The sequence below is a fragment of the Lissotriton vulgaris genome, chromosome 8, assembly GCF_964263255.1.
Source record: "Lissotriton vulgaris chromosome 8, aLisVul1.2, whole genome shotgun sequence".
In the NCBI taxonomy this organism is placed as follows: Eukaryota; Metazoa; Chordata; class Amphibia; order Caudata; family Salamandridae; genus Lissotriton; species Lissotriton vulgaris.
Window position 1 is genome coordinate 689,203,613 of NC_141696.1, and position 12,888 is coordinate 689,216,500.

The following is a 12,888-nucleotide window of genomic DNA, read 5'->3' on the forward strand; positions in this document are numbered from 1 at the left end:
GCCTGAAGTAGCGGCCACCAGCTCTGCTCCTCCGAATTTTGATGGTACAGGCAAGGTGAAGGTCCGCCGAGCGGAGGGCACGTGTAGGAACATAGAAGGAACACAGACCTCGTAAGATTTGAGGGCCAGAACAATAAAGAATTTTGTGAATTAGACAGAGGGTCTTGAAGTGGATGCGTTGTTTCACAGGTAGCCAATGTAGACGCTGCAAAATGTGGGACATATGACAGTGTTTTGGTAGAGCAAACAGAGTGCGGGCAGCTGCATTTTGGGCCCTTTGGACTATACTTAGGACACAATATGTCTGTCAGGCGATATTTTGGTTTTGATGAACTGGTACCATAAAATCTGGGAGACGTAATTGCGACAACTGTTATGTTGTGTACATGCTCTGTGGCATTGACTGAAAACCTGTATGGTGGTGATGGCTAACGTGAGTGGTTCTGATGTCTATAATACTGCAACTAATGTTTGTTTGCTGGATGTATATAGACCTCTAAAGTGTTTTTGCAGTTTTCTGTCCTTATTGGAGTTCTGTGGTCTCCCATATCCTTTTTTTCTTGAGATTATATTGCCTTAGTAGAGTTTCTGTTGTTTCTTCTGCATTGTTATCTGGATGCATTGATGTCCCCTAGGCATTCCTCAGTTCCCTCTATGAATTTGTTATAGTTCAATGGATGTAGGGAGTAGGTATTCTGCAGTTAATAACATTCATGTTTCCTAATTTCCTGGATGTATGAACAGTCAGTAAGGGTTCTAAGGATTCCTGTATAAATATGATGTTGCAGGGTAGTCTACATGTATGGCTACTCAATAGAGGCTTTGCTATTCCAGTGTGGATGTGTGTGTCCACTTGATTTTAAGGAGACCTAGCAGGAGTTTGTAGTTACTTGCACCTCTCTGCAACTCATTATGGGAGTTCATTTGCAGACGTTTACATTAAACTGTGATTTTGGACGGTTGTGATGCGTTTCGCTGCACACTAAGGAGCCGATTACGATATCGTTCTTCTGACTGAATTGGCTCTGGAATCTTTTCCGACTGAATCGGGTTCTGTGAGTCGGACTGACCGATAACGATGCTTCCAAACTTCGTTCGGTCGGACTCGCATTGACTTCAATGGGAGCCTGTGTTCCGATCGACTACAAAGGCTCCCATTGGAAAAAAAGGGGTGGATATGGAAAATCATGCACCCAGTGGCAGGCACCCCATGGTGCCTGCAACACTGTGCATGATTGGAAAGAGGGGTTTCATGGGTACCCACACAGGCCCCATTCAGAGGGCTCCGGGTGAAGGGGGGCCTGCTACGGCCCCCAAAGTCAGATTCCGATAGCCAATCCGCGTCGGAACAACCCATTTGGAAAGGCTGTCCGCATCCAAAATCCTAACTGCTCTGTCAGAAACGTGGTCTGTGGACCACTACAATCCTGCACCCACTGACTCGGTTACTCCAAATGCCATTCGGAACCGAATCAGAAGGTCCAAACTGTTTCCAACCATCGTAATCGGTCGTTCGAAAAATGTCCAATTTGGTAGGAAATGCGGGTTCCGAATCGGATGGGGATGAACTGAATTGCATTCAGCGCCACTCCGAATGACATCGTAATCAACCCCTAAGTTGTTCCACAAAGATGGGTGCTCTACTTCCCAAGGGTAACCGTACCAAAAACCCTTTATCAGTCAGAATAAATAAGCTTTCATTCTGTTGCAAAAATATGGAATAAAGTATATTTTAGAAACATACTGAGTGTTTTAAACTCGTGAGCCTTTGGAACAAGATTGCTGAATCTTATGAACGGATCTTAATTGTTATTGAATAAGCGGTGTGCCTTTTCCATTAGTTTAGTTCATTTTCAGATGTTCCCCAGCATGTAGTGACTGTAGATAATGTCTTGTGGTATGTGTGCTATGTGTGCTATTGTTTAGGCCATTATGCTCTTGGGTATAGGGTATGTGTTTGAGTAAGGCAAGCGTGTCTGATGTCCTGGATGGTAGGAGGCTAGTGTATGGATTTTGTATCTATGGCATGGAAAAAGGGATATGTAACATATATCCAGTGATGTCATACTTGGATATGAGTGATTGAGTGCATGCTTGTGTGTGCATTGCTTCTGGTACTCCAAATGAATGATGTCATGGTGTGGGTTGTTCTCCATGTATGTTTATGTGGTGACAGTTGCCCCTTCTCTTACAAGGCTAACAAACTACACAAATGAGATCTGACTTCTGGCGGATGTTATATGGGACTTGTCTGTAACCTTCAACTAAGAAGCAAATCCCGTTTAAGAACCCAGAGTTCCCTGTGTATCATTACTCATCAGGCTACCTTTTTTAACTAAAGAAACAGAAATACACTGTGTATCATTCAGCCCTTGTATGTATAGGACTCGATCGTGAGACCTCCTAAATCTGCAAAGAAAATCCTCCAAGGCTTCCGTAAACACTTCTCAAACAGTTGATTGAGCCCAGAAATCTAGAAGAGTATATTGGGTCCAAACACCAAGAATGGTGCTTTACACAACGTGTTCACTGCTAATTGTCAAATATCTGGTACACTCCCAGGAATCATATTTCAATTGTATGACTAAGGTCCTTATTTAGATCTTGGTGGAATGAATACTCCGTCACAAATGTGATGTATATCTTGTCCGCTAAATTACGATTTCCATAGGATATAATGGGACACGTTTGTGACCGAATTTCCCCTCTGCCAAAATCTAAATTAGGCCTTAGGTTACTTTAACAATTTATGTGGGGTGGGATTGGGCTCCCCCTGTGTTTAGTTCAGATACAGCTAGCCAATGACTATTGTAGTTAAGCATACAAAGGCTGTCAAAAAGTTCAAATGCAGGTTTTCCAGTTTAATTATTTTTTTTCCTTTTCATTTGCTTTTGGTTGTTGTGGTGGTGGTAAAAGGGAGTTTGTAAAACTATATCTATTGCAATGCTGAACTGGCCTGACAGGTGGTCTTGCTGTGGCATATAGACCAGCTTGAAAGTCCCAGTCTGTTCTTTTACTGCTATTTGCTGTGTAGGCCCTAAATAACCCTTTCAAGATGGCCTATGAGGCAGTGCCGGACCTTAATACTTCCGGACAAGCCAGTCCCACATTTTACTGAAACATTTTTTTCATTTTCTTGCAAACCGTTTACATATGGTCTGAACCAATCTGAAGTGGCCTACTTGTGGTGCCCTAAAAACTCAATACACATAAGCGTCTATTGCAGGGTGTGTATAATGTCTCAAGCATGCACACACACCATCCTTCAATTGTGTGAGAGCGTTTCTATATGTTATTCATGTATCTCACTGCCATTCACTTATATAGACTGTAATACAGTATTCCTGTTCCCTAGAGTGGATGTCATAATATGATGTTAACTAAAATGTGGTGAATAATTTATGATTACGACTGATGACGGTGATGGCATTATGATGAATCATTGTACAATTACTTATTTTAGGCTTTCAGTTTTCTTTCCATCATCTCATATGAATGTCTACTTAGATGTCTAAGCATGGGGAACAGAAAGGGAAGAATGAAAGGCATAATAAGATTCTATGAATTGTGGAATTTTAACAAAGTAATCTTGAATTCAGGTTGTCATAATCTGTAGAAGATATTCACTTTTTCTTTATTGCAGAAAAGCTCTGATGCCTTCCAGTACTGCCAATGGTAATTAGAGCCTTCTGCAGGCGTTCCACCTCTTGGGGTGGTGTTCTCCAAAATATTGACTCAAAATAATAAATTTGACAATAATTTTGTGGTTGAAATATTGTGTCTATGTAAATACTTTGGACCAACATATCAAAGTTAAGTATATGTTTTACAATAGTATTAAAGTTTAAAAGATAATTTGCTATGTTAGCATTTTTATTATGTTTGTTTATTGAACTGAACTATGTTTTTACTTCAGTATTTTTATTATTGTGATGTTTATTTTTACACAATATTATAGTAATGTTTACTTTTTTGATTTTCTGGGTTTATTAGGGGTTGGATGGGTAGTGTTTATTTAATTATATATTAATTATTTTAATGGATTAATTTTATGTATAGATTTTTTGTTATTTATTTGTTTATATGTTTAATACATTTTTCCGTTATTTGATACATTTTAGTGTCAGGTTATGGGGTGTTTGGGGGGATTGTGTTGGTAGTATTTAAGTAAAATATATTTAAAATGATAATAATTAATTAATGTTTTTACTATACTAACATTGTATTTACATTTTTTAATCCATATCGTAACATATTCTAAATTGATAAAAATGTATGTACATGCATTTTTGCAAACTATTATTTTATGTATTTTTATAGATATTGTGTATTGGGGTTTGGGGCTACTGCTGTTTTTAACATGAATATTAATTGTTACTTCATTAATATTTTACAATTTAAGTTTGATTTTTTTACATTTTATTATTTTAAATATTTTAACGTGTGTAGTACATTGGACAAATTAATTGGTAGAGCTTTAATGTAAAGAATTTAAAGATAATGCATCATTAAATTAAAAAAATAAGATATGTGTGCATCATGCCATATTTTATCGTAGTTGAGGGATATTTTAAAAAAATAGTTTCATGCAATTCTGGTATATTTATTTATTTTAAGATGTCTTGTATTTATTTTCATTTTTAGGGCGTATGAGTTATTTAATTAACATTATAAAATATGTGTTAATGTTTATTTTATTTGTGTGTGGTGCATTTGAATCCCCTGTGTATGAACTTCCCCTAATGTTTGTTTAACTAGAAATAGAATAGTAAGTTTGACGTATTTAATGTATGCACCTCACCCAGTGGTTGTTCGGCAGTTAATAGAATCGTAAATATGACCCACTTCAATGTATGAACTTAGCCTATTGTTTGTTAGACTTGAGCTAGAAGAGTAAATCTAACTTCCATCTCCCCCCAAGGCCGCTGCCAATATTAGTTAGACTGGTGGTAGAATATAAAATTTGTTTGTAAACATGATAAATAATTATTGTTTATGTGGTGTTTTATTCTTTGACATAAACTAGTCATTACATTTTTTATTTAACATTTATTTTCATGCGTATAATACAATTTTGGAATGTATAATTTAATATTTAAATGTCATTTTAATTACTTAAAATGTTTTTATGAAGTTGTATAATGTTTTTTATATTGTGGAGTCTTGAAAGTTAGTAAATAATCTTTAACCATCATTCATTACGGTATATATATGGTTTAACAATATACATTTTATTAAAATATTGTAACTATGTAACTTGTCCCTTTTGCTCATCTTGATCTTTATGAATAGAGATACAACTAAGGAATGAGCTCAAAGTACTTCAAAAAAACCCAATTAACATGAAACAAAATGACAGGAAAAAAGCAAACTTAGAACTATCCCATTGCCACAAATAGACTGCAAGAAAAAGGTGTCATATGAAATAATTGTTTCAGTGAAGAATCCCCCATGGTTGCTCCCAGCTGGAAACAGAAATTGGAATGAGTGAGTGGAAACAGCAAAGACAAAATAAACAGGTCTGGCTTTAATTTGCTTACACGTGCACACACATATGTGCACTAATACATAATGTGTTTTCTGCTGTGTCACTGCAGGAATAGATGGAGAGATCATTCTCCATTGTTTTATGCCTAGTAGGGGATTGACAGCTGTGGACTGTAGAATGTTGCTTCTTAATAAATTTCCAGCTTGGAGGTAACCCACGAGGGAGCTGCTGTGTTTGGATGGGGTTCTAGTGCTGAGTGGGGAAGTTATGTGGTCTCTCTTGTACAATAGACAGCTAATAAAATGTTCAGGGTGGAGAATCCAATTTCCTAATTATGTTCTGTAGTAGGAGAGAGCATGATGGAATTGCTTTCAATTTAAAAAGTAGTGCTTGAAAGATTAGGTAAGAGCGTCAAACGTGAGGGTCCAGGATAAAGTCAAAGTTTCAGGCCTACCCTGATGGAGTATGGGTCTGATGCAGGGGCCGGGCCCGTCCCTGTCAAGCTTTTTCCTCTTCACACTTAGATACTTTCCTGGTTCTTTTACTTATCAGCAGGCTCTTCAGCCTAGGCTCAGCGTCTGGTGGGGGCCTTGGTTCTTGATAGGAGTTTTATACTACCTATGAACTGGCAATTGGAACTGTAGTGAATGAGCCTTTGATTTTGTGCCAAAAACTGTTATCTTTAGCTTTCGGCTCACAAGTTGCAGTTCTATTGTGAGAAATAAAACTCTCTAGCACAAGACAAGGGCCCAGGTCCTAGGAGACTCTTCTTGGGGGCTAGGACTCAATCTCAAAGCCTGCACCAGTGGACTCCAGGGCATGTCCAGTGGTAAGTGGTCAGCTCTGCACTTTGCAGGTGCAGGATTTCTTCAGCTTTTTTCCAATTGAAACTTCTCAGGAGGCTGGTCCTTGACACAAGTGGGAACAGGTCTAGATCTTGAGGTCACTCTCTCCATGAAGTCAACAGCAGGAGCAACCCTTCTCCTTCTGAAGTCCTGTCTTGGTTCAGCGGGTACAGTCTTTCTTGGTGCAGCCTTCCTTTCTGAGGTCCACAGTTTCAGCTGGTGCTCTCCCTCATCTGTTGTTTTCAATTCCATTAGTATTCTCAGGCTGGTAGCCTGAGTTTGCACTTTTATGCCAGTTTCGAGTTTATAGGAGGGGAGGAAACCTTAACCAATGACAAAAAATTCAACAAGGGCAACTTTAATTGTTCTTACCTCATTTCCTGAGAAATTGACACGAAACAATCCCACATCGGTTCTCTCTGCCCAAATCCAAGATGCCACCACCCTTCTTCCGTGGGTCAGAGCTATGGGCACACCCTGGGTGTGTCTAGTATAATGAGCAATACCCACAGAAAACCAGTTCTGCAACCGGGGTATCCCCATTTGAGTGGGGGGATACAAACCTCTAGAGTGTGACTCCCATTCGCCCTGTGCTAGGCAGATGCCCCTTAAAAGCTGGGCCATCTGTGGCCCCAGCCCGGGTCATCCTGTTAGCAGGAGGTGGAACCCCCTCACACAAACAGGCCCTTTGTTGCTTTGCCTATTGAGCCATTCACATCTCCTGACAGGAGGAGAGTTAGATTTCTCAGAGGACTAATGCTGTAGTGAATAAGAAACAGCTACTATACCTATAGGGCAATAACGTTTTGACTTTCCAAAGTCACCTTTATATTAAGTTTTGTTAAATTATGTTAACGTTGGACCTAGCATCCTTGGCATGGATTATCTCCTAACTTTTTGCCTTCAACCTTCCTGTGTGCTAACTTCATTTTTGCTGGCTTTTGGACTCTGTGCACTTTTTCCACAGCTAACCAGTGCTAAAGGGCCTATGGTCTCACTCTAAAACATGCTAAGTTTGGCTTTTATCCAATTGTAATTTGTAATTTACTGGCAAGTCCCTACCAAACTGGCACTGCCTTTGCCCAGTGCCTGTAAACTAAATGCTACTAGTGGGCCTGCAGCACTGATTGTGCCACCCACTTAAGTAGCACTTTCAACATGTCTCAGGTCCTTTATTGCAGCCTGTGTGTGTAGTTTTAAACTGCCATGTCGACGTGGCAAAATAATTATTTTGTAGACCCACACCTTCTTTTCAATACATATAGGTCATCCCTAAGGTAGGCCCCGGACAGCCCAAACGGCAGGGTGTAATGTATTTAATAAGCAGGGAATGTACTTTTAAATTTTACATGTCATGGAAGTGACTACTGCAAGGCTTACCTTTCCCATACAATAACATTGAAGTTATATTATTACATTTAATAAGCTATAATTTCTAAATGGAAACAGGTAACTCTTTCATGTTTGTCATCTTTGAGATCGTGATAAAAATCCTAACTTATGGTGAAGTAGGATTTTAAATTACAATTTTCAAAATGCCACTTTTAGAAAGTTATGGGGGGGGGGGGGGGGCAACGTTGGTTCCACCAAGTACCACAGCCGTCGAGGCTATGAATCCAATGAATCAAACCGTTTTTATTAATCTTCATTTTAATCAATATTTTTCAATCCATTTTTCCATTGTCATCTAATTTATCCGATTCGTTTTATTCATATTCACTGTTCGTTGCTACTTTCCAAAAACTTCAAAGGCACAGGTAGCATTCCACATTTCATGATTTATTTAAAAGCAACCCAATGCATTTCGGGAAAATTTACCCTTCGTCAGGGGCATCTAAAAGAATGAAATTAACATAAATATTTAGTCCGTCTGCTTTGACAAAATAATGCTCTTAACATGACAGAAAATGAAATTTTCACATGAGACTAAATCCAACTTTTATGCATGACATTAATAATACTCGATTATGATTTTGAGCGTTACAATTTAATCAGACTCAAACACTGAACAGAGGTACCATAAGAGCTAACAAATCAACTCCCATCGCTCACGTAATACCAACTCACTTTTCAACCCTTTAGAAAAAGACAGTACACCACCAGTATTCTCCCCCAGCTTAAAGGTGATTGAAAACATATTTTCATCAGCGTTCAAACTACCCCATCTGCAATTATGCTTACCATGACAACTGGTCTCTTTACTGTACTCCTCATTTCTTTATTTGGAGCGTTACCTCTCCTTATTATCATTCAGCGCCCCGAGACCTGCATCTCATGTATAAACCTAAACTGATTCTGTCAGAGCGATCTTGATTTTTTTACTTTCCCGCTCGATTCAACCACCCCCAGGTGAAGCTGACTATCTATATCAGAGTTAAAAACAAAACTAAACAACAGACTCAAAGCTCTATACCCTTCTCCCTTTCAACTACACATCCCACAATGCGCTATGCTTTGTTACTTCACAAGGTGGTATTTTTCATTGTTTGTCTATTCCTACTTGGCACCAAAACAGTGTTACTGTTAATAAGACTCAATAACGCCTTTTACAGACTTAACGTAGTAACGAAGTAACGAAGCATAGCGCATTGTGGGATGTGTAGTTGAAAGGGAGAAGGGTGTATAGCTTTGAGTCTGTTGTTTAGTTTTGTTTTTAACTCTGATATAGGTAGTCAGCTTCACCTTGGTTTGGTTGAAGAGAGCGGGAAAGTACAAAAATCGTAATCGCTCCGACAGAATCAGTTTAGGTTTATACATGGCATGCAGGTCTCTGCGCACTGAATGATAATAAGGAGAGGTAACGCTCCTGTAGTGTCTTGCTTATAATAATGACAGACACTTACTTAGAGTCAACAGGAGCTTTATTCTTTGATTCCTCTCTCATCCCTTTCCCTAATCTATCTAACCCCTTCCTGTCATTACTCCTCCTCTTCCTCTGGCCCCATAGCTCCACCCACACCCAACTAGTAGACTGCACATTGTTACAGCTCCGAATAAAGAAATGAGGAGTACAGGAAAGAGACCGGTTGTCATGGTAAGCATAATTGCAGATGGGGTAGTTTGAATGCTGATGGAAATATGTTTTCAATCACCTTTAAGCTGGGGGAGAATACTGGTGGTGTACTATCTTTTTCTAAAGGGTTGAAAAGTGAGTTGGTATTACATGAGAGATGGGAGTTGAAATCATAGTCGAGTATTATTAATGTCATGCATAAAAGTTGGATTTAGTCTCATGTGAAAATGTCATTTTCTGTCATGTTAAGAGCATTATTTTGTCACAGCCGACGGACTAATATTTATGTTAATTTCATTCTTTTAGATGCCCCTGGCGAAGGAAAAATTTTCCCGAAATGCATTGGGTTGCTTTTAAATAAATCATGAAATGTGGAATGCTACCTGTGCCTTTGAAGTTTTTGAAAAGTACCAACGAACAGTGAATATGAATAAAACGAATCGAATAAATTAGATGAAAACGGAAGATTGGATTGAAAAATATTGATTAAAAAGAAGATTAATAAACTGTTTGATTAATTGGATTCATAGCTTTGACGGCTGTGCTACTTGGTGGAACCAATGTTGGTTTCCCCTCCATGATTTGTTATTGCAGCACATGAGATGAAGCGCAGAACAAGTGTGCACGCTTAGAAAGTGTTGAATAAATAACAAAGACTAAACAAGGATTGTAAGGAAAAACGTGATGCTTTTGGTGTGCATCTCATCACCCCACTTATCCACTTTTAGAAAGTTGGCATTTTCTTCCTTTATCAGTTTGGTGCCTGTCTCTGGGTCTTGTGACAAGGCATGGTTGACAGCTGGGCATTGTGTATTTTTCCTAGAATGCCACACACAATAGGGAGTTTGGAGGTGCCTGGATGGATCATCTCTCGCAGAATGGGAGGGTGGAGCTGGGCACAATCCCACTCACATTTCAATAGGCTATGTCATGCCTCTACACAAAAGGCTGCATACCCCATGTAGTTAACCTGAGCGAGGGTCAGGAAGGCAGGGCACCTGTGAGCTTCAAAGTCAGGCTTCTGGCATCTTCACTCCACTTCAAGGATGTAACTGGGTATAAATACTGGACTTCAGACACCAACTCTTCGGTACTCTTCTGGACCAGTTGATACTCTACCTGAGGAAGAAGGGTTGCTGTGCTGCTAAAAGGACTGCCAATCTGCTGCTCTGCTGATCTGAAAGACTGCTTCCCTGCTGTGCTGACCTGCTGCCTCTTGCCTGGGTGAGTAGGACTGGACCTACATCTCTTGAACCCAGAACCCCAGAGTGACTCCAAAGGCTAGTGGGTTGGCCCCCTGATCTGACGCCTCAGGGACATAACATGTTTCCAACATCCTACCCTGCCAAGTGGTGCCACTCCAGTCCCGGGGCCTTGAAAGTGGACTTAAAGTGCTCTGCCACCTTTAATGGATCCAGCATATACAACGGAACAGACATATCTCCTCAGCGACGCAACCCTGAGCAGAACCGATGCATCGCTGTTGCTTTGTCGATTGGACCCATCGCAAAGACTGGCATTGGCGCTGCAGCCCACAACCTTTTTGGAACCGCAGCTGTGTGATGCATCTCCAGCTCAGATCCTTGCATCCCTCATCGATGGGAGCCTCCATGACAACGCTGGACTCCACATCGCACACTTGCCGCACCTCAAAATCAACACTTTGCTTTGGTTGCGCCACACATCTTCAACCTGGATCCTCTCAATGCTTCTTAAACCATGATTTAAGATATGTTGCCCAGCAGGGTTAACTGGGACCCTGAAGCAAGCATGCACTCCATTGTGGTTGTCCTGAACTTGTGACTTTGTCATGGTCCTGTGTGACACGATATCCACAGTTGGCGCTTTTTGTTTTATGGTGCTATTTTCCCTGTTGTCTTTAAAATTGAATATCTCCGGTTCCTCTGATTGGATTTTTGTCATTTTGGTTGTGTTTTGTTCATTAAAGGAAGCTCTATTATTCTAAGGTGGTGTGGGATCCGTTTTCTGTGGTGTTTTTTTTTACTGTTGAAGTGTTGCAAATATACTTTGCACCATTCCCCTAAATTATGCTTGACTGCTCTGTGCCAAGCTACCAGAGTGTTGAACACAGGTTAATTTAGGTATCACTTGTGCCTCAACCTGACAACGATTGTGGTTGCTGCTTGACCAGGGCTCACACCCCAGTCAACCAAGAACCCAATTTCCTAAAGCTAAATTTAGTGTAAAAATTATTTAGATACCTTGAAGTGCTGGTTTTGATTGTCCCAAATGGAAGTTATCACTTTGCGGAACCACCAGCCAACAGAACCACGAGCCTTGTTACAGTAAAAACAACAATGGGACGTTTTTACTGTCAGGACAAATAAAACATAAAGGAAACATCCATCTTTTTAATATTCTGCACCCTGCCTTATGGACTTTTAAGTCATACTTTAGTGGTGCCTTATAAACATTAAAAAGGGAGGTTTGGACTTGGCAAAAAGGTTTATGGTGCCATGTCGAGTTGGCTTTTTGAAAGGTGCACTAATTAGGCTTGGTGCTTTAGGTCCCTGTGTTTCCAGTTTCTGCCAAACCATCTTGAGTTTTAGAGAAATTGTTTTAATTGGAAACATTTGAACTACTTTTTGATTTATGCCAGAAGGCCAGTGTAACGCTCTTCCACGTAAAAAGTACTGAAACAATAATTCAGACACTTTTTCAGTAATGGTGCTAGAAACTCCAAACATAAGCACAGGATGTGGGGAAACATTCAGATTGGTACATGAAAATTAACAAGATGAGGAGAAACTTATGGAATGGAAACAGCTGCGTCCACCCTGTGACCGGAATTGTATTTGAAAATGTTAACTCATTTGTAAAGTTCATCCCTTGCAAAAAGAAAGTGCATTTCGTGCAAATATTGGCATATTTGAAGCCTAGTTCAAGAAATCTATATTTTGTTTGAAAATCACACGAATAAGTTATAATACTTGATTGTGGCTCACAATATATTAAACAAGCATGAAGATAAACTATTGTAAACGATTATTGCATCTGCTAAATGTATAACAGAAGTTCATTGAGCTCTCATTAAAACCAAAACACCTTATTTTCATGGTTAATGAACTCAGATTGTAATTTAAGGCAACGTTCGAATTGAATAGAGGTGATTTAGACACCAGCATACAGGGCTGGCTTTAGCGCTGGTGGCGCCCCCTACGACAATCACTTTTGGCGCCCTCACATCCCATGACCGCTCCCTCGTATTCTCTCAGTACCACCTGCAAAAGTACCCCTCATCTCTCCTATCATAAAATATTGCCAAGCACAGAGCCCCCCTGAGGTCACAGCGCCCCCTCCACAGCTCAGCGCCCAGTGCGACCGCACCAGTCCCACTGCCCTAACGCCAGCCCTGCAAAAAAGGGTAAAAACTGATAATGAGCATGATTTACCAAAGCTTCTGGGTTCCATTGTGCTATTTTTATATAAATGTGCCCCTTAAACTCACTATCGTGGATAAAACCTCCACCCCGACAGTGACCCATCTAAGAAGGATAGAGCAGATTGATTAACAGTTACTC

At 39.9% G+C, this 12,888-nt stretch overlaps 1 protein-coding gene across 2 annotated transcripts in view; it reads right to left on the reverse strand.

Annotated features, from left to right (window-relative positions):
• Positions 1-12,888, reverse strand: part of CNKSR2 (connector enhancer of kinase suppressor of Ras 2) — a 1,783,347-nt gene that overhangs the window by 442,882 nt on the left and 1,327,577 nt on the right. The gene's annotated exons all lie outside the window — the stretch shown is intronic.